The sequence below is a fragment of the Ictalurus punctatus genome, chromosome 23 (genome assembly GCF_001660625.3).
Source record: "Ictalurus punctatus breed USDA103 chromosome 23, Coco_2.0, whole genome shotgun sequence".
NCBI classification, from domain to species: Eukaryota; Metazoa; Chordata; class Actinopteri; order Siluriformes; family Ictaluridae; genus Ictalurus; species Ictalurus punctatus.
Window position 1 is genome coordinate 8,325,621 of NC_030438.2, and position 19,743 is coordinate 8,345,363.

General features: G+C 37.8%; 1 protein-coding gene across 4 annotated transcripts in view; it reads left to right on the forward strand.

Moving 5' to 3' along the window:
• The window catches only part of ctnnd2a (catenin (cadherin-associated protein), delta 2a), a 293,452-nt gene that overhangs the window by 470 nt on the left and 273,239 nt on the right, over window positions 1-19,743 (forward strand). For all 4 annotated transcript variants that reach the window (XR_008393326.1, XR_008393327.1, XM_017453313.3 and 1 more), the window contains exon 2: window positions 15,431-18,353. The gene's annotated coding sequence lies outside the window, so the exon portion shown is untranslated. The remainder of the gene's footprint in view (window positions 1-15,430; window positions 18,354-19,743) is intronic.

Here is a 19,743-nt window from a genome sequence, read left to right on the forward strand (position 1 = left end):
CGCCCCTACAGCGTTGCCAGGTACTGAAATTAAAAGTGTTCCCTAAAAAAGTGTCGGATTTCAGACTGAACTGTCGTGATTTCATAATCTAACCGCGACCAAAAAAAAAAAAGATCAGACGCCACGTCTAAGAAAGAAAAAAGAAAGAAAGAAACAACAACCAAAACGCAGTGCGTAAAGAGGAGTGCCAAAGAATTACGCCAGGACAGGTGATACACTTAATTAGTGTCACTCAGCGCGCGCGGTTCGACGTAACAACTTGTGCCACATGTATGCGGATGTATCACTTATCTTTCCTAAATTTTCCCATCATGCATTGATGATTAGGCCTGTTCCAAATCATAGGCACCCTTGCCTATATAGTGCACTTTTCTTTTTTTCCACATTCAACTGGCTGGTTAGACCTACAAATCAGCCTGCCCATAACGCACTTTTAAAAATACAGGGAATAAACAGGACAGAATTTCATAACCCCCCAACAATAATCCAGGTGATCATTCACCTGTTAAAACTCTCCTTTCTTCCTTTCGTTTTCTCCTTAATGACGCGCGTGACGAGCATTCAACTCACCCAATCGACTCTTTCGAACAAGAGTCGATTCCACCCTGAACGGGTTCTTCATTCACTGCGCCTAAAGAAAAACTTCTGCTGTCATTTTGTTTAATATTTATGGCTGGAAGAGAGGCTCGGATTGTGTCTGGATTAAATATTTACATATCACTGAACGCTTAAATCAATCATAACACTTTAAAAGAATGTCCGGTGTAGTAATTACAGGTGGTTTAAAATGAAAATGAGTCCGAACTTTGCCAAGAACCCTAACCAAGCTTGTTTTAATAACAGATAATGATAGGTCTAGTCATGTCATTTAATCTTAAGTCAATTGTACTTTTGACTCCTTTTAGGTGTTAAGATTTATAGGACTTAATTAACTGTTGGGATTTACTCAGTTTCTGAATAAAAACATACTACTACTACTACTATCCTTTCATACACGTGATAGCTCGACTGTAGTACATGATTTCTTGTTTAAAAAGTGTCAAGGTCATTGCGCAAGGTTAAAGTAAATAAATGGAAGGAAATAAAAAAAAGTGCACAGTAAAATAAAATAAAAAATAATTTCAAGCATAATTATTATACAGATGACAAAAAAAAACTTCCTCAAGGGTTCTTCTGAATAGTTAAGAGTTTTAGAGTTGCTTACTTTGAACTTTATAGGAAACGCAGGTGTACGGTTCTATAGCCTTTTAGCGTTCCCAGTTAGGAACAAAACAAGAGATCTAAACAGGTTCTAGAGCTAAGCGTTATTTTAAGCGTGTGTGTATAGATGGTTAGATTTGTGTTATAGTGCTGTGCAAAAGCCTTATATAAGATGCTTAATGCATAATATCTAAATTATACTGTATAATATATTCAATACTTCATAATGATTCAATAATAATAATTGTAAATAAGTAGTAATGTAATAAGTAAATAAGTAGTAAATAAATAATGAGATAATGAGATTTATCATATATATATATATATATATATATATATATATATATATATATATATATATATATATATATATAATATATATATATATATATATATATATAGTATATTCAAAACACATACATTTTGTCTTGTGTGTTGAATTGATGTCTTCTGCATTAGGATGTCACAGTTCCAAAAAAAATAAAAATTTAATTCCAAATACTTTTTTGTGCCATTAAAAAGTGTCTTGTATTTAGTTTTCATTGTTTTCATCATCGTCACTTTTTTGATATTTAGATACTCTTCGTTTTATCATTTTTAAAAATATCTTCGCTTTACGTGTCGCTTTACGACATTTCTCGACAAGGCTTTCTTATTATACACTCACTGTCCACTTTATTAGGAACACCTGTACATATACAAGTGCTGTATCCAGTCAGCTAAAACATGTTGCAGGGAGTATATACTGTATAATATACTATATAATCATGCAGTCGCAGGTCGAGAGTGCCGGTTAATGTTCACATCAAACTTCAGAATGTGGAAAAAATGGGAATTTGACCGTGGCATGGATGTTGGAGCAAGTTTGCATATTTCAGAAACTGCTGATCTCCTGCGATTATTTATTTATTCATTTATTTATTTGTTTACAAACAAGCAGCTTTAGAATTTACACAGAAAACTGGACAATGTTTAACTGACCAGTTCGGGTGAACCTGTTCCCATTAGTCTCAGATTCCCGTTCTTGGCTGACAGGAGCGGAACCTGATGTGGTATTCGATGTGTTCTGCATTTTGAGATGCTTTTCAGCTCACCGTAGTTATAACGAGGGATCATTTGAGTTACCGTCACCTTCCTGTCCGCTTGAACCCGAGTCGGAGTCTGGCCATTCTCCTCTGACCTCTCTCATTAACGAGCCCACAGATCTGCCACCCACTGGATGTTTTTTGTTTTTCGCACCATTCTGTGTCAGTACTAGAGACACTAGAGGTTGTAGGTTAAAAACCCAAGCGATTTCTGAAATACTCAAACCAGCAACCATGCCGTGATCAAAGTCGCTGAAATGTTTCTCAGGTTTGGTGTGAACATTTTCTGAAGCACTTGACCTGTATCTGCATGATTTTATGCATTACACTGCTGCCATACGATTTGCTGATTTAAGATAGTTACACGAATGAGCAGGTGTACAGGTGTTCCTAATAAAGTGGATGGTGATTGTATATGGTTATAGCAGCTCATTGGCCATTTTATCAGGTCATTCTGCTACACTTTTATAGAAGTACAGTTACTGACTGTAACTGTCAGTATATAAGTGACCTACATACGTCAACGGAAAGCTGTAGTTGAGGCCGATACAATGGAAGAACTATTTATTTTTTATTTTTTATTTTTATTTATTTATTTTTTGCCTAAAAGAACCAGTCCAAAACTCTTTAGTGTATTTTGAAATAATAATCTGGATCATTTTCCACCACAGAGAGCATTTCCCATAATTATAATATTTACAGTGGGATTTTTGTTTGAGTTCTCTGTAACATAGTGGCATTGTGACAACAACAATAATGGTTAAAGGTCCATCAATCAAAATGTTCTCTTCGAGCCAAACAAAATCCCCTCCCCTTTAATTTTCCTCCCTAAATGTTAATAATAATAATGTAATTTTTCACACATAATTAATTATTAATCACAAGTTTGTTTTTCCTTGAGATATTTTTAATTCCTGAGGTGTCTAAATGCACATTCAACTGTGCAATATGCAAATATGTAATTCTTTAAAGATTGTTTTTTTTTAAAAACTCTGTTTAAAAATACAGTACAGTGTGCCGTTGCTATAACAAACCTTACAGTAAGAATGCTGTAAATATAAATTATAGTAATTACAGATAAATTACAGGTGCATGTACAGGCTACTTTGCTGCATTACATACTGCAGATTATTAACTTTAATTAACAGAACTCTTTTATTATCATAAAACATAATAATACGTCACGTGTTTTATCACGTTTCATTCAGAGCACACCTCATACGAATGCTTCGTGAACTATTATGCTAAGGTTTAAATCGGACATCAGGTTAAAATATATAACTAAAATGACATTTAGGGAGGAGTCACAAATCTGTTGACCACACCCACTGATTTATCTACACAGGTAGATTTTGTAAGTTTGATTCATGAACATAGCAACAACAACAACAACAAAATCACAGCGACAGCAGTGGGAACAGTTGTTTTTTTAAAAGCAGAGGTGAATCTTAACACTATGTTGTGAAGACAGAATATGAGTGATGATTAAACAGCCTCATAGATCAAAGCTTCGGAAAGCGATATGGCACCGGACCATCACTCTGTGTCACTTTTGAGAAATGCAAATGTAAAATGTTTCCTGCAGGACTCGAAAAAAAACAAGACCGCACTTGTCTAAAGGACTGATCATGATTCATTGGGGAAATATTTTCCCACATTTACAGAGACAGTTACATTTTTGTAACATGAGTTTGTTTGGGAAATTTTTTTGCTTATTGAGAATGTTTGTTTTTTCTTTTTTATCTCTATCACATTTTGCACATGTGAACTTCTGATTGGACGGAGCCGAGGTTAAGGAGAAAAAAAAAGAACGAAAAAGTAGTCTCAGGTACAATCTGTGCAGTTTTATAAGGAAATGATCTGTAAGATTTACTGAGCATCTTGCAGAACCAGCCCTGGCTCTTCTCTAGACTTCTACTGTCGCACTCGCTTCTTATTTTTTACAGCAACACGCTGCAGTCTTCATTATGTTTATATGCTGCTTTTATTTACTGACATGTAAAACTAATATTTAGAAATCTGAAATATTTTTGTATTGGCTTGACAATGTAGAAGTCATAAAATAATAATAATAAAAAAAAGATATAGAACAACTCAGTGTGCCAAAGACTTAGTGAGAGTAATGAGAGTTTACTACATTACTACATTACTAATGAGAGTAATGTAGCCTATGTATAAGGGTGTGCAAACTTTAGCACTTACCATTATATGTACTTCTTTCTGGCTGTGTATATACAGTAATTCGAAATTGGTGCATTAATTAGTGAATTGATATGCCGATGGTGATTTTGAACTGAATTGTTCCTACAATTCTAGAAAGGGTTCACTGGATAATTAAGGACTCTTCTCTTCTAAATATATATATATATATAATTGGGAAGCACTTTGTTGTAGGGTTCTACACAGAACCTTTAATGGATCCTGCAGAGGGACAACCGAAGAATTCGTACAGGTATTAAATGTTCTGTATATAGTATGAGTTTATGCATATATTCGTAATGAGAGTATGCGCTTAGCGTATAACATTAACGTTATTTGGGGGGTTTTTCTCACATGGCTTTTGTGATTTGTTCCCTCACTGAGAATTTGGCCTTTTCAACAAACAGCCACATTTTTTTTTCCTTCTCCATGAGAACATGGCCTTTGCAGTCTCACACTCGTGAGCTACAGCTGAGAACTCATAACCTTTTGGTCGCTGCCCTCACTATTGTATTTACGGTATTTACAGTTAAGTGAAGTACAGTGAAATAGGAGAGCACATTTCCTTTATTGAGGACTCGGGAAAGTGTTGAGCAAAAGGGAAAAGTCCACTTGAAAGAGAAAAAAAAGGAAGAAGGACAAAAGAGAGTTAAATAATCTACTGTTCTTCATCTGCTGGAAATCTTCTTCTTATTATTATTATTATTAGTAGTATTCTATTAAATAACATTATTATTATTATTAAAGGAAGCACTACAAATGTTTAGAGATGTGAATGAATGAATAGTGTAAGATGTGACTTAATTATTTATTAAACTTTATGGGCATGCTGTAGTGTAAAATAAAGTGTATTGACTCAGTGAGTCAAGATACTGTGTGTGTGTGTGTGTGTGTGTGTGTGTGTGTGTGTGTGTGTGTGTGTGTGTGTGTGTGTGTACACTGCCAGTCAAAAGTTTTCCCTGCATTTACAGTTTTGGTTAAACTTTAAGAAATTAGATTGATATTTTCCACCTTATTTAATTACCTATAGTGAGTAAACAACAACAACAACAACAACAACAACAGCAATAATAATAACTACTACTACTACTCATCACTACTATATCACTAAAACAATCCTGATTATTCTCATCATTTGATAAATGTAATAGATTTACTATTAAATGAACAGATAATCAGTTATTCAGAGATCACTCAAAGAGTATTTAAAATTTTTTTTTTTTTTTTTACAAAAGATCAAAAGGTTAAACAATAATGTCTTCGCTTATATTTACCAAGGGTGCCAATATTAGTGGCGGGCGCTGTGTACACACACACACACACACACACACACACACACACACATACACACATAAGCTATTACACTAAAAGCAGCCTCAGTACTTCTGTGTTTTGTATAAGAACTCAGTAATCATGCGTGGTCATTGTGTTTGTGAATTCTTCGCAAGCGATTCAACTGTAAGGTTCGTGCTAAAACATCTGTAAACATCATTCTTCAGAAATTTCCTCTCACTCTTACTCCACACTCCTCTCAGAGTAGGAACTGACATTTTTTGAAATAGAAAAAAAGCGGTGTCTTGTGGTGTTTACTCACCCACTCCCGCTCGGTAAATTCGATCTAAACATGATTTACGGGAGCAATTTTGAGGAGTGTTATGACTGCAGGCCGAGGTTCACGCTCTCAGGATGGGGATGAAGGATTTCTTGGCCTTCAGGTTAAATATGAAGTGATTTTTTTTTTAGTTTTTTTTTTTTCCTACACAGGAGCTTTTTGAACAGTAAAGACCTTATTGTGCTCTGATGGATATTTACTGGAGCTCATGGTGTATCCGCTTTCAAAAACATCAACAAAATGGCTTTAAAAAAATATATATATCTAGTCTCGTTTTTACCATCATAGGCATTTATGCAGCTGGGAGTCTTGTATTCACTCTATCTTTGGATGGTTAAGTTCTACCTTTAAAAAAAGAGTACCACTCAGCATGATCTCTATATGGCCTACTGCTGTAGGGTTCCACATAGATTGTTTCAGGGTTCTAGATCCGTCATTTTTTCTCTAAGAACATATCTTATGCTAACTTTAGTCTTTAATCTCCAAATATGGAGCAGCTAGTCACAGTTAGTTCGTTCGTTCATTCATTCATTTGTCCATCCATCCTGGCGGTTAAAGCTCTTTGAAAGCTTTGTCTTGGTTACTGATCAGAAGGTCGGGGGTTCAAGCCCCAGCACTACCAAGCTGCCACTGTTGGGCCCTTGAGCAAGGCCCTTAACCCTCTCCGCTCCAGGGGCGCTGTATCATAGCTGACCCTGCGCTCTGACCCCAGCTTCCTAACATGCTGGGGTATGAAGAAAAGAATTTCACTCTGCTCTAATGTCTAAGTGACTAATAAAGACTCATTATCTATCTATCTCTCTATCTGTTTAGTTAGATAGTTAGTGTATATTATCCATCACTGCTAGTGTAGTCATTATCTTCAACATGTTTCACACTAACACCATGTTCACACAAGTCTCTTGTTGTTTGTTGTTTATGGGGTGGCCTATTAAGTTTTTTCTTACTACAGGAAAGAATTGACAGCAGTCATATACAGCTTCTAAAGCTAACTAGTTAAACACAAATGACTAATCAGTGTGAGTATGGATTTTTTTGATCGATCAACTTCGTACTGTTCTCAGAATAGATTAGCAAAGTGAGCTGACCGTACTAACTCTGTACACTCGCCAGAATCACCGACGATCACTGCTACTTCCTTAAGGAATTTATTTCTCTTCGTACCGTCTCTATACACCCACTGAGCGGTCTTATATGACGGGTTAAGATGGAACCACGGTAATAAGTTTGTTTTGCATGGGAAATGAGATTGGAAATGAACCGAAGAAACTTTGGATTGTGCGCGCTATAGGATCGCTCTGAGGAATCCTTCGGATTTGCAGAGAACTGAGAAAAATCTCAATTCAAATATTGCTGAAATCACACCTCCCGTGTGACAATGAGCGCTCGTCTGCTGTTTTGTCGCTCGCTATCGTGAGTGTAAGATTATAGATGAGAAAGAGTTGAAAAGTTCTGGCCGTGGAATATTCTTCTCGGTTTGCGAGTATGGATCTGCTCGTCGTTACCAAATGTGTTCGCATTTAAGTAAGCATGTACGAGAGTTCCTCCGCTGCTCGAGACATCGCAGTTTCAACAAAACTGAAATTAGCAAGCCTTTACCTCACCCACCTGACTCCATCCCTTCTGCTGAATCTACATCTGCTTTATAACTTGCCTTATAGGGAAAAGTATTGAAGCTGAACAGGGCAAAGGGCTTATTTCTGTACCATTACCAGTACTGTTGATAAGACAATTTCAGGGACATTTGTGTAATTATACTACTATTAAATGTTATTAAAAACACTTAACTGGAAAAATGGATGAATAGAGTGAAAACTTTGCGTCTTATATGTTTTCTGGGCAAACTAAAAAGAATCTATTCTTTTACTTATATACACAAAGAAAGAAGTATAAAAAAAAAACATGAGAAGGGAAATAGAAAGAAAATTTTACGAGTCTTGCAACAGGTTTTGTCATAGTGCTAGTGCTAGTTTTGTGATAATAAAGAAACGCCATCAAACCTAAGACACTAAACGTCTTCTTTTAGAAATAAATGTCATCTATTTTCATGATGTCCTGAGGCTGTGCAAATTCCTGCACTGAAACCTTCTGTACAAGTTATCTGATAATAGACCAACATCCATCAAACCTGAGATGCTAAACGTTTTCTCTTTAAAAAATAAACGTATGAGTTTCATTTCGTCCCGAAGGCATGCACACTTTCCACACTGCGTAGATTTACATTAAACCTGAAACACAAATGCGTTGATAGTGATATGATTAATAATTTATGTCTTGATTTTAATGACATGGTAAAAAGATTTTTTTTCTTTTCTATTTCCTGTCTGAGGAACGAGTGAACGAACTTTGCCACAGTGTTGTCTCCTACAGAAAGGGTTTCCAAAGAGACGGTTTTTACTGAGTAAGACGTTTTATTTTGATCCTTGTGCTTTTATAGAGGAAGTTACTCTACTGTATATTAATGTATAAAATCTATTTCACCAAACAGCGCAATGTGGAGGGGATTTTCCGTTTTTCTGTCTGTGCCGTGTTCACAGCATGAGGATGCCTGTATTTGCTTGCTGACCTTGACTATATCTCTTTCACATACAGAGCGAAATAGCTTGAGGACAACGGAGTCTAAACATTTAGGGTTCCAAAGGAAAAATTTGTCTGTGATACAGATGTACATTTTCTTAGTTTAAACCGACCAGCCGGTTCTCCTCTCGGGAAAGGTGAAGGCGAACTTCCTCTCCGACTACGTCTGCTCAGGCCGCATCACAGGAAAATGCGCTATCTGTCCTCTTCCACATACTGTACATGATGCCTACGCTTGGTTAGTGTCACTGTGATTGACAGGGGACAGAGAGCGAGAGAATGCAGCCAGGGACGGCTGTGTCATCGTCGGCATTTCGACTCATGTTCTCCAGACAGTCATTTTTAACGGTGCAAACCTACACCATGCGAAAGTTTGGAATTGCCCTCGCCGTCTCTGAAAAATCCCATTGCAAGCTCTTTAACAGAAGAATATTTCATAGCACAATTGTTGTCCTGCGCCTTTCTCCGCAGCGTATTAATCTTCAACAGTTAGTTTTCGCTTTCACTGTTAGTTTTGGGAGGTGGTCTAAACCAGAAAAGTATTCTTTTATTCTGAGATGAAGTTACTGAGCATCAGATGAAAGTGCAAAAACTTGCGAACATGCTAAAGTTTCAACTGATAGCTAAAAGGACAAAGGCTCGTCCCCTGACCTCGTATGGGAAATTGACAGACTTTCGCGGCTCGATGCCGTAGGATGGATCTGAGCTTTCGCAATTCGCATGTTTTCAAAATTTCTCACTAATTCCAAGCCGAATTCCAGCTCCGGCTGGGAATTACTGCAAAGTGGTACTACAGGATCGTCAAGATGACTCATATATTTTCGGCTCGGGCTTAGTAATGCTTTTGTTTACATTTTTATTCAAAAGGCTGTTATCTGAGCGGAACAGTGTGAAAAGATGACAAATCTGATTATTCGTTTAGGAATGCTTCTAACCTCATCGAAGTGCTAGACTCAGATCTCTGGATTCAAGAAGGCTTTATGCAAGGCCTTACAGAAAGTCTTACATTAGCTTATTAGCATCGTCTGTCTGCCTGAGATATTTAAACTTTATTCTAATGAATTTAGCTGGTTCTGTTTCATAACATATAAAGAAACTAGTAGCATAATTTAAACCACAATGACCCTGACCAGGCAGTTACTAAGGATGCATTACTGAATGCGGTAAATGCATCGCGCAGCACAGCAACGTATATGTTTTTACATCATTTCTGCTATCATGCTATCATGGGAACAGACTCATTCAAACTGGACTGCTGATTAGATTAGAGACAAAAAAAAAAAAAAAAACACTACCTGGCCTTTTTCCAGTCTTCACCTGTCCAGTTTGGGTGAGTCTGAGCCCATGATAGTTGTTGGCTGACAGTTGTGTCTTTCTGTGGTGCTTTTCTGCTCATCACGGATGTAAAGAGTGATTATTTGAGTTACTATAGACTTCCTGTCAACTCAAACCAGTGTGGTGGTTCTCCTCCGATCTCTCTCATCAAGGTCGAAAACATGACATGACAACAATCCCGATGATTACACAGTGATTACAATCACAGCGGAAAGTGTTGAGAGACAGAGCTCATCAATATAAACGCTAAGCATTTTTACAGGTCTTGGAAACCTGACAGACTGGGATGTTTTGTCTCTGACGTGCCGTCTAGTGTCTGAGATTTCTGGAATAAACACAGCGAGTGCGAACTAATAATGTCGATCCATATCGGGGCAAAATCAAGTGCCAAATATAAACCCGTCTGCTCGGCGTCGGGCCGTATCACACCACCTCGGCGTGGATTCTTCTCCTTCCCTATCGTTTCCCTAACAACACAACACTTACCACTAGAGCGGTAAATCAGTGCGAGGAATATTCCTTTGGTTTTCAGTCACTTATGTTACACGTACACATCTTACTGACAAAATGAAATGTTTAAATGTTACAGAATCCCTATAAATTATGAATCCGGAATTTTTATTCATTGATTTTTTTTTTTTAAAAAGAGGAAAGAAGTGATGGCTTTGTGGTCGCAGAAAATTCGTAACGTCCGTTTTGGGTCATTCGGCCCAAAATTTTGTGAATCTCCGAATTACGGAAAGAAAAGAACGCACGAGGAAAACCCGAATAGTGTGAGAAATCACAAATCAAAATAAAACCACGTGCAAGAATTCATGTGAAAGTTGCGTGGAGCATAACACGTGACGTGCCACACGTGTGTAAATTTAATTTAAATTTCATATTTAATCTTTAAAGTCTCAGATGAAGTAGTAAATGTATGAATGAATGAATGAATGAATGGTGTAAGATTTAATTACTTTTACTTTTAATGGTGACTTAATTACTTATTAAACAGTATGGGCTTACTGTAGTGCAATATAAAGTATTGGCTCAGTGAGTTGTGAAGGTACTGTGTGTGTGGGTGTGTGTGCGTGTGGGTGGGTGTGTGTGTGGGTGTGTGTGGTATGTTCCTTTTTTTGGCTGTGGGGAGACAGGAAATGGTTCTCCACCCTCCATTGAGAAACACACACATTGTTTCACACACATTATTTCATGCCCATTAGGAAATAGCTCATGTACCATCTGCTTATTGTGTGTTGCATTATTCTATACTTTCATTTGCATTAAAATAATCGGGTTTAATTTAATTCCACGTACACTCTTGGTTGAAATGTCCTTGGGCTGCAAGTAGAATCCCTTTTTGCAAGCTAAGAACCTTTTAATTATCAAATAACCCCTCTGTTATAGAAACGTCACAGAATCTTCACGTGTGAAATTTACACGCTTTGGTTCGAGACACTTCACGTGCTGTTTGTTGGTTTGTGTAGTCAGCCTTTTTGTAGGGCACGTGACTCACGTTATTTCTCCATGACTTTTACACAATTCATTCATCTTCACAGGTGATTTCTGTACAGTTCCATTATTTTCACGTTTTTTCTTACGCACAATTTATTTTCACGTGATTTTTGCGCATGATTCGTTTATTTTCATGATTTTTACACGTTATTTTCATGTGACTTCTCCCCCCCACACTTTCACATCATTTACACACATGCTTATGATTTCATCATTGCTCTCACGTTTTTTGATGATTTATGCATTATTCATTTATTTTCACGTTACTTTCAAACACGTTCCATTTACTTTTATTTGATAATTTATTTTTTTTACAAAATCACGTGATTCATTTAAATTCACGTTATCCCCTCCCCACATGATTAATTTTTCACATCGTTTCTACCTATGTTTAATTTACTTCACATATGATTTATGCTTTATTAATTTATTTTCACATTCTATAAAAACATGATTCATTTACCTTCGCGTGATTTTTTACACGATTCAGTTATTTTCATGATCTTCCGTCTATGTTTTATCTTCATGTGAGTTTTATCATTATTCATTAATTTTCATGTGATTTTTACCCATGATTCATGTGTGTATATACAGTATATATCTGACACCCCCGCCCAAAAAAATCCCTCATTACTTTATTTTCACATGGACGTTTCGCCCCAAAAGGTCTCTTTTCATGTGATTTTTACACATTTTATTTATTTTTACGTGTGATTACCCTCCAAAGGTTCATTTATTTATACACGTGTGGCATGTGATTTCATTTACCGGATAATTTCTAACACGTTCTTTCTTTCTTTTAAAAAAAATAATTTTTTACACATGATCCCATGTGGTTCACACGTCTTTACTTGCTCAGTTTGCACAATTTTACATGTCGTAATGCACCTGTACGTGTTACACACGGATTCAGTGTGTGTATGCAGTATGAAGTTTCCATAAGGGTTTAAAGAGCCATTTTGTGGTGTTTGAGAAGAAATTATTTAATCGTAAGCTGTCATCATAAACCCCACAAACCCTACAAACCATACATAATCCTGTCCGCCTGCGAGTGAGTTCTCCTCAGCGTACATGCTCATGCAGGGTGCTATAACACGCTTCCATAGTTTCTGATCGTTTGCATTTTCTCAGGAACTTGATATCCTTCCTGTCAGCAAACAGAAAGTGAGAGTGTGTCTCCATATCCTGCTTCTCCTGAGCACTGAGAAACTCTTGAAGGATGGCCAAAGTTCACAAGATGGAATTCCTGACACACACTCACAGTCTCACACACACACACACACACACACACACACACACACACACACATATATACATACACATACACATACACACTCAGGGGAAAAAAACCCCAATTGCTATGTTTCAGCCATGAAATTCAGTCTAGTGTGACCAAGAGAGTGATTTCCCATCAGAGGAGAATTAAAGAGAAACTGAAAATGTTTATACAAGCAGTGTTACTGTAAAAAACAACAACAACAAAAAAAAACGGAACATGACAGTTGGACCGGGGAGAACTGGGTCACAACAAATTTCAGATTCATGGCATTACGACACCATCTTGTGGCAGTCAGGACATGTTTTAGATTCTGGGATTTTAGCGGTTCGTTTTTTATTTATTTATTGTGCAACTGAGTTTATATAATGAAATGATTCGTGTCTGTTTCTTTCATTCTAGTCTCCAAAGTCAATCTCTACTTTAGAATTTTAAAAAACTTTATATTAAAGTTAAAATCATGTTCATGTATAGTAATCTTTAACATGATTTTCTTTAGGCTATGTACAGGAGACTGCAGTCTGTGCTATTGTTGTTGTTGTTGTTGTTATTGTTGTTATATTTGAATGCGAATGCACTCTAGATGAATGAATTTACACAATTATTAACAATAAAACATAAAAGTACATAAACCCACACCGATGCGACCTGGTTCATCTCACCGTGCTTGTTTGCAAAAGTTTGTGCACCTTCACGCAAAATGAAGAAAATATCGTTTATAGCAGTAAAAAAAAAAAAAAAAAAAAAATATATATATATATTTTTTTTTAAGTTTATCATCACACGACAGAGAAATAATCTGCATGTAGATATTGATAATCTCCTTCTTAATGTGATCTAAACATTCTGTTACAGAATTTTATCATCACACACAAACACACACAGCCCACTCCATTCAAAAGCAATGGGGGTGCAACACCTGTAAGGTGTTAAAGATATTGAACCTTTATGAACCCCTTTTATTTAGTGTAGAATTTTACAAGAGTTTTCGGGTATGAAAGGGTTCCAGGTAGAACCAGTAGAGTAGTTCTAAATGGGTTCTACTTCAAAGCATGACACATTCTAAGTATTAAAAAACCCAATAATTTGGAGTTTACACCACACTTACCTGGTTCTAAATGGCTTCTACTTCAAACCTTGACAGGTTCTAAGGATTACAAAGAAATGAATAACCAATAATTTGTAGTATGTCCTGCACACACACATATATTCTTTGAAAAAAGCGTTCTTCACAGGTTATGTGGATAATTAATGGCTCTTCACTGCCTAAAAGGGTTCTACTTTGAATCCTGACAGGATCTAGGGATTATGAATAAAGATAATGACAAATCATTTGGAGTTTCTACTGCACACATAACCATTGAATAGATTCTTTGAAGAAAAAAAAGTCTTCACTGATTCTTTTCCCTGACAGACTCTGGGTATTAAGAAAATAACGAGCAATGATTAGAAGTTTCTACAGCAGATTTGCTTCATCAATACATACACTCTTAGGAGGGAAAAGGGTTCTCTGAATAATTAAGGGTTCTTAGTTTCTAACTGGAAACCTTTGAAACTGATCCGAAAACACTGTAGCAGGTTTCTATATAAACCATTTAATCGTTTTTCCAGAGGGATGCCTGAAGAGCCAGCGTGAAGAAGAAGGTGGTCCAGGCATGAGATGATCCAAATGAAAGGCTCGTGTAAATGATGCCACAAATAAAACACAACTAAATTTCAGGCAATGACTCTGTACTGTAATTGTTTGTGTGTGATGTCTGTTTACTTTGGCATGATACAAAAACACTTCTAGTCACCAAAATCTTCAAAAACTCATTATGGTTGATCATATCGCGCTGACATTTTCCAAAATTCATTACGATGCCTTGTAAAGAGTTTTCAGTCTACTGCTCACCGTCTGAGCCGCACGGAAAGCCTCGGCTCGTCTGCAGTAATATCAAGCCTCCTCGTTTCTTTTATTATCGAGCGACGTGCCTCAGCGACGCCGTGTTCCCTGAAGCCGAGCGACAGATCAGACAGACTCAAAGAGCATCTGAGCTTTTGTTTACTGCTCTGATGAGATGTGAGAAGCAAAGTAAAAAAAAAAAAAAGGAAACTGCTCCAAATGATACGTTAAAGTTATTGTGAGGAGCAGACGCAGAGCCTCGTGCTATTGACAGAGTGCAAACAATTTATTATTTTTTGTGTGCAAACATTTACCTCAGTTACAGAGTGTTCCTTTACAGAGTCAGTGAACTGAAAAATATACTTATACCACCGTTGAATGCTTAGCCAGAAAGGGAGGATGAGTTTATATAACAGCAGCTTGGAGGTTTATATTAATACACTCCTAATACACTAGCATTTCTGTAGAAACATGTACTTGTACAGCAGACACGCCCAATAAACAGATGAAGCCTATAATTGTTAAGTTTCCTGTAAGGAGATGTTTTACATCTACAGAAGCAGTCTCCAGTGACAGCTTCTGGGATGTTGGTAGGTGTATATATACCATAGAAAACAAGTGAACAAAACACTCGAACGGTCATTGGTTTAGTGCTGGGGTTTATTGACAAGTGGTGAAGAACATTCAAACATGGAGAAGTCTGAAACTGGTGTTTTTGCAGATGTGCAGTGACTTAAATTTTTTTTTTTTTTTTTTTTTTACAGAAATCCAAAATGCTAATGACCAAGAAGTGGCAAGGAAAGATAAATAGGAAGAACTTTAAGAACATTAAGACTACCTCTTGAGGAGGGACCCAGACAAAGCCCTTAAAACCAAGAGAAGAGGCCCTCATGGAGGAGCCCAAGAGAAAGAATTGTGAAAACCAAAGAACAAACTTGAAGATGAACCTAGAGACCATCCTTCAAGGACAAGCCCAGAGAATGCCCTTGAGAAAGAACCTTAAGACCTTGAGGAAGAACCCAGAGCAGAAGAAAAAAACACCCCCGTATAAATGCAAGATATAAAAGGATTTGAAAAATGTACGACTAAGTGCAAGTGAATAGGAGTCTTTTGAAGCATAAAGGTTCCAGGAAAGTGCAACTACACTTTGCAAGTACAAATGCAGAGCTGATTGCTGGGAATGATTGGAGCATGAGTACAATACCTTAAAAGGTGGATATGGTGATCAGAAATCAGGTGGAGACTCTTGGGGTGAGGTGACATCAGCAGGTCAGAGTGACTCTCAGAAGTCGCCCAAATCTCTTTAAAACCAACACTGTTTTCAGAGCACCACTTAGACATCCTGCCATTCAGAGATCAAGCACTGGGGTGGGGTGGGGTGTTGGGCAATTACATACAGCGTTATTACAAACACGTTAAATTTATCTGCAATATTCAGCACCCTGGCTCCTGGTATACAGCTAACTTACCTTCTGGTGGCTCTAATAGCCAAGCTAATTTCACATAATGTATAATGGAGTCTCCTTTTACCAGAGCACTTTCAAGCATGCTTCCCAGCAGGTGCAAACAGAAGTAGAAGAATATTAGAATTGCAAATATACAAGGCATCCATTTACCTCAGTGTGACGCACCACACCATCTCCACCCACAGGAGCAACGTTCCTCCCGAACACTCACGTGCAACGCTGGGTTCTTCAATCATACAGGCAACCAATGAGACATGGAAGCTTTCAAACTAATCGCGTTTTAAAAAAAATAGGCAGCGAGTGGCCAGAAATAGTCCTGTGTACCCTGTGAAACTGAACAAAGTTTAGACCAAGAAGAAACGCTAAAAAGAAAACGCATCTCAGAAATAAAAATAAAATTCTTGAAGGTGTATTAGCATTTCATCATAGCCTTCACATGAAGTTTAAGTATTACGTAGGCAGAGATACTTTCGAGATTGCTGACGATCATGACTAAGATCTACAAAATCTCGTACACAAGTATAGACAACATGAAACACCTCACCAAATCCGGTGATTCAGATCCATTCTCAAAATAGTGATCACCAGTCCTCTTCCTGGAGATTTACCTTCCTGCAGGTTTCATCACCAACCAAAATCCAACACACCCCTTTTAGTTGAGAACTTAATCAAGAACTTCTTAAAGCAACGATTAGATGGTCAGGTGGTCATGATTACAGTTGAAGCTAAAGTCTTCAGGAATGTAGATCTCCAGGAACAGGGTTGGTGACCACTGCTCTAAACAAGTCTGCTTCAAGTCATCATTGGTTACACCGTTACAGAAAAACACCACAACCACACCTGAACGTGTCCTATATTTAGCACACCCTTCAAAGCTCTGTTACCGAACATGACGTCAGTGCAGTTCATACGGAAAATATGACTCAGCATCTTGCATACATCTCATTACATAAGTTTAAAAGCAGCCATATTACAATACTTATATTTAATCTGTTTGAGAAAGGCATTCAGGCAAACCCATAGGTAAAAACACTCTTCAAGAAGATGGAGAACATGTTGAAGCCTCTGACGGCCTTTTTTAAAAAAAAAAAATCCATCCGGATATTGTGATGGAAGTTTCTAAACAAAAGCTCTGCCACTTAACCACCACACTAACAAGACACCCAATTATTCTACTACACATGCATTTCTATAATAATTCAGCTCTAAACCATTCCTTAACAGGTTCTGGGCATTTCCTGGAGTCAGGAACAGATGGTGACTTGGAGATTGCACCAGGCTTCAGTGGTAATGTGCCAAATGTTTAACCTGAGCACCAGATCCATCATGTAAGCATTAATACTGATTAACAAAAACAACATGAGGGTGGAGGGCACGGCGACTTAGTGATTAGCACATTTGCCTCCCCTCTGGGGTTGAGGGTTCAAATCCTGTCCTGTGTGCGCTTTGGGGATTTCCTCCAGGTACTCAGGTTTCCCATCCCAGTTCACGGACATGCGCTGTATTGTGCAGTGGGTTGGTCTCCCTTGTCCCTTATTTTCCCCTGTGATTATCCATAAGTGGTATTGAGGGACTTAAGCCCCGCCCCATCTCTATCCCCATCCTATCCTATAGAAACACATGATTCAGCTTGACTTGGTTGCTATTGTTGTTTAAAATATAAAACAAAAATGTGGCGTTAAATGTGACGTGAAATACCCCATATAACATTAGAACTCCCTTTCAGGAAATTTCTGGAATGGTCACAAAGCAGCCTGGGCCTTTACAGATCCCACGTCTCTTATCCAGGTTTGGAAAATCTCAAGGTTACTAAAAAGTGTGGCCTCTTAATTGCGCTCACGTGATCACAGAACGAGGGCGCAAAGATTTCCAAACCAACAGCAGGGGGCGCTCTATGCATTGTGTTTGTGTGTGTGTGTGTGTGTGTGTGTGTGTGTGTGTGTGAGAGAGAGAGAGAGAGAGAGAGATGGGTTTGTGTGTGATGCGGGATAGAAAGTCTCCGCCGCTCCGCGCTTTAGCTCTGCCTCCGTCGCGCTGATCCACGCTGCGCTCTCGCCCTTCCCGCCGCGGACATCCGGCCAACTGATCCGTCTCCCTCCCTCCCCAATGAGATCCTCCAAGCATCGTTCCTCTGGTGAATTCAGGACTTAGAGCGGAGGAGGAGAGGAAACAGGGAGAGAGGAGAGGAGAGGAGAGCGCCGTTTCCTTTGCTCCTCGTCTGGTGAGTGCGCAACATCCATCCTGCTTCTTCTCTCCGCCTCTTCCAGCTCGCGGTGCTTCGGGGATGATATGATGCTCTGTAAATCCAGGATGGGCGGAAGTAGGTAGACTACAGCGCTTTTTAGTCAACTGCATAATGCATGTTTTAGTGTTGGATCCCTCTGGTGTTCATTTTGCAAGTTGTGACTCAAAAATATGTTTTTTTGTTTGTTTGTTTGTTTTGTTTGTTTGTTTGTTTATTTTTTGGAACAATGCTGGATGCGTATAGACCAGTTTTGGAGCAAAATGGGCACGCAAATGCAACACACACACACACACACACACACACACACACACACACACACACACACACACACACACACACGATAAATATATTTTTATCATGTGAGGATTGCACACCTTCAGAAATAAACAAGGTTCTTTATCTGTAGTCTTTTGTACCTTTAGTACTTCTATTTCACCTGGGAAGGTGCAGGTGGTGTGCATTTAATTAGCTTACTTACAGACTACAGGGGAAATCAAAGGTCCTTAAGGTATACTGTAATGTAATTTCAAAAGTTTAAAGATACATACTACAGGTACAAAAGATGTCTCGTTGATGAGACCACCCAAGTGACAAGCAGGTACCCAAAATACAGATTGGTGCGTTCATAATTTTCTTTAAATATGTGATTTGCAGATAGCGTTACTGTCTTTTTGTCCCTCCTGAATGTCTTAGTCTCTAGTTAAGATCTGAGCAGCCCGGATTTATGCGCTGTCAGAACTGAATAAGGGTACCAAACTGTACTTGCTGGAATGGCACCACCAAGGGTACTTTTGTATTTAAAATAAATAAATAAATAAATAAATAAATAAATAAACAATGTACATAATTTGATGTTTAAAATCTGATCCACATGCATTGTCCAAGGTAAAATATATGAGACATGTACCTTCATGGTACCACCCCAGGGATAAAGAAAAGTACTGTTTGGTACCGTAGTTTCTGAAAGTGCATAACTCTACATTGCTTAGGTCTTGGAGAAAACAGATTCAAGTCTAGAAATAAAAGCAAAAGATATTTATAGTTTGAAGACTTTTTGAAGTTAAATATCTTAAGCAGATTTCAGAAATAAGCGTACCAAACGGAGTCGTTGCTGTCACTTGTGGTGGTACTATCAAGGGGGCGGGCTTTGTGCCTACAGTATGTATCATTAAACCTTAAAATAATTCAGCTACATAATTGGACCATTGCAAAAGCTAAATAAAGATACTACATGCACCTTCATGGTAAATGATACACACTAAATGTATAAAAGATGTACACTCGATGGTACTAGGACAGTGACAACGAAGAACATCTCTGTGTTTATCATTGCACCAGAATATCCATGAATTCTCCACCAAATGCA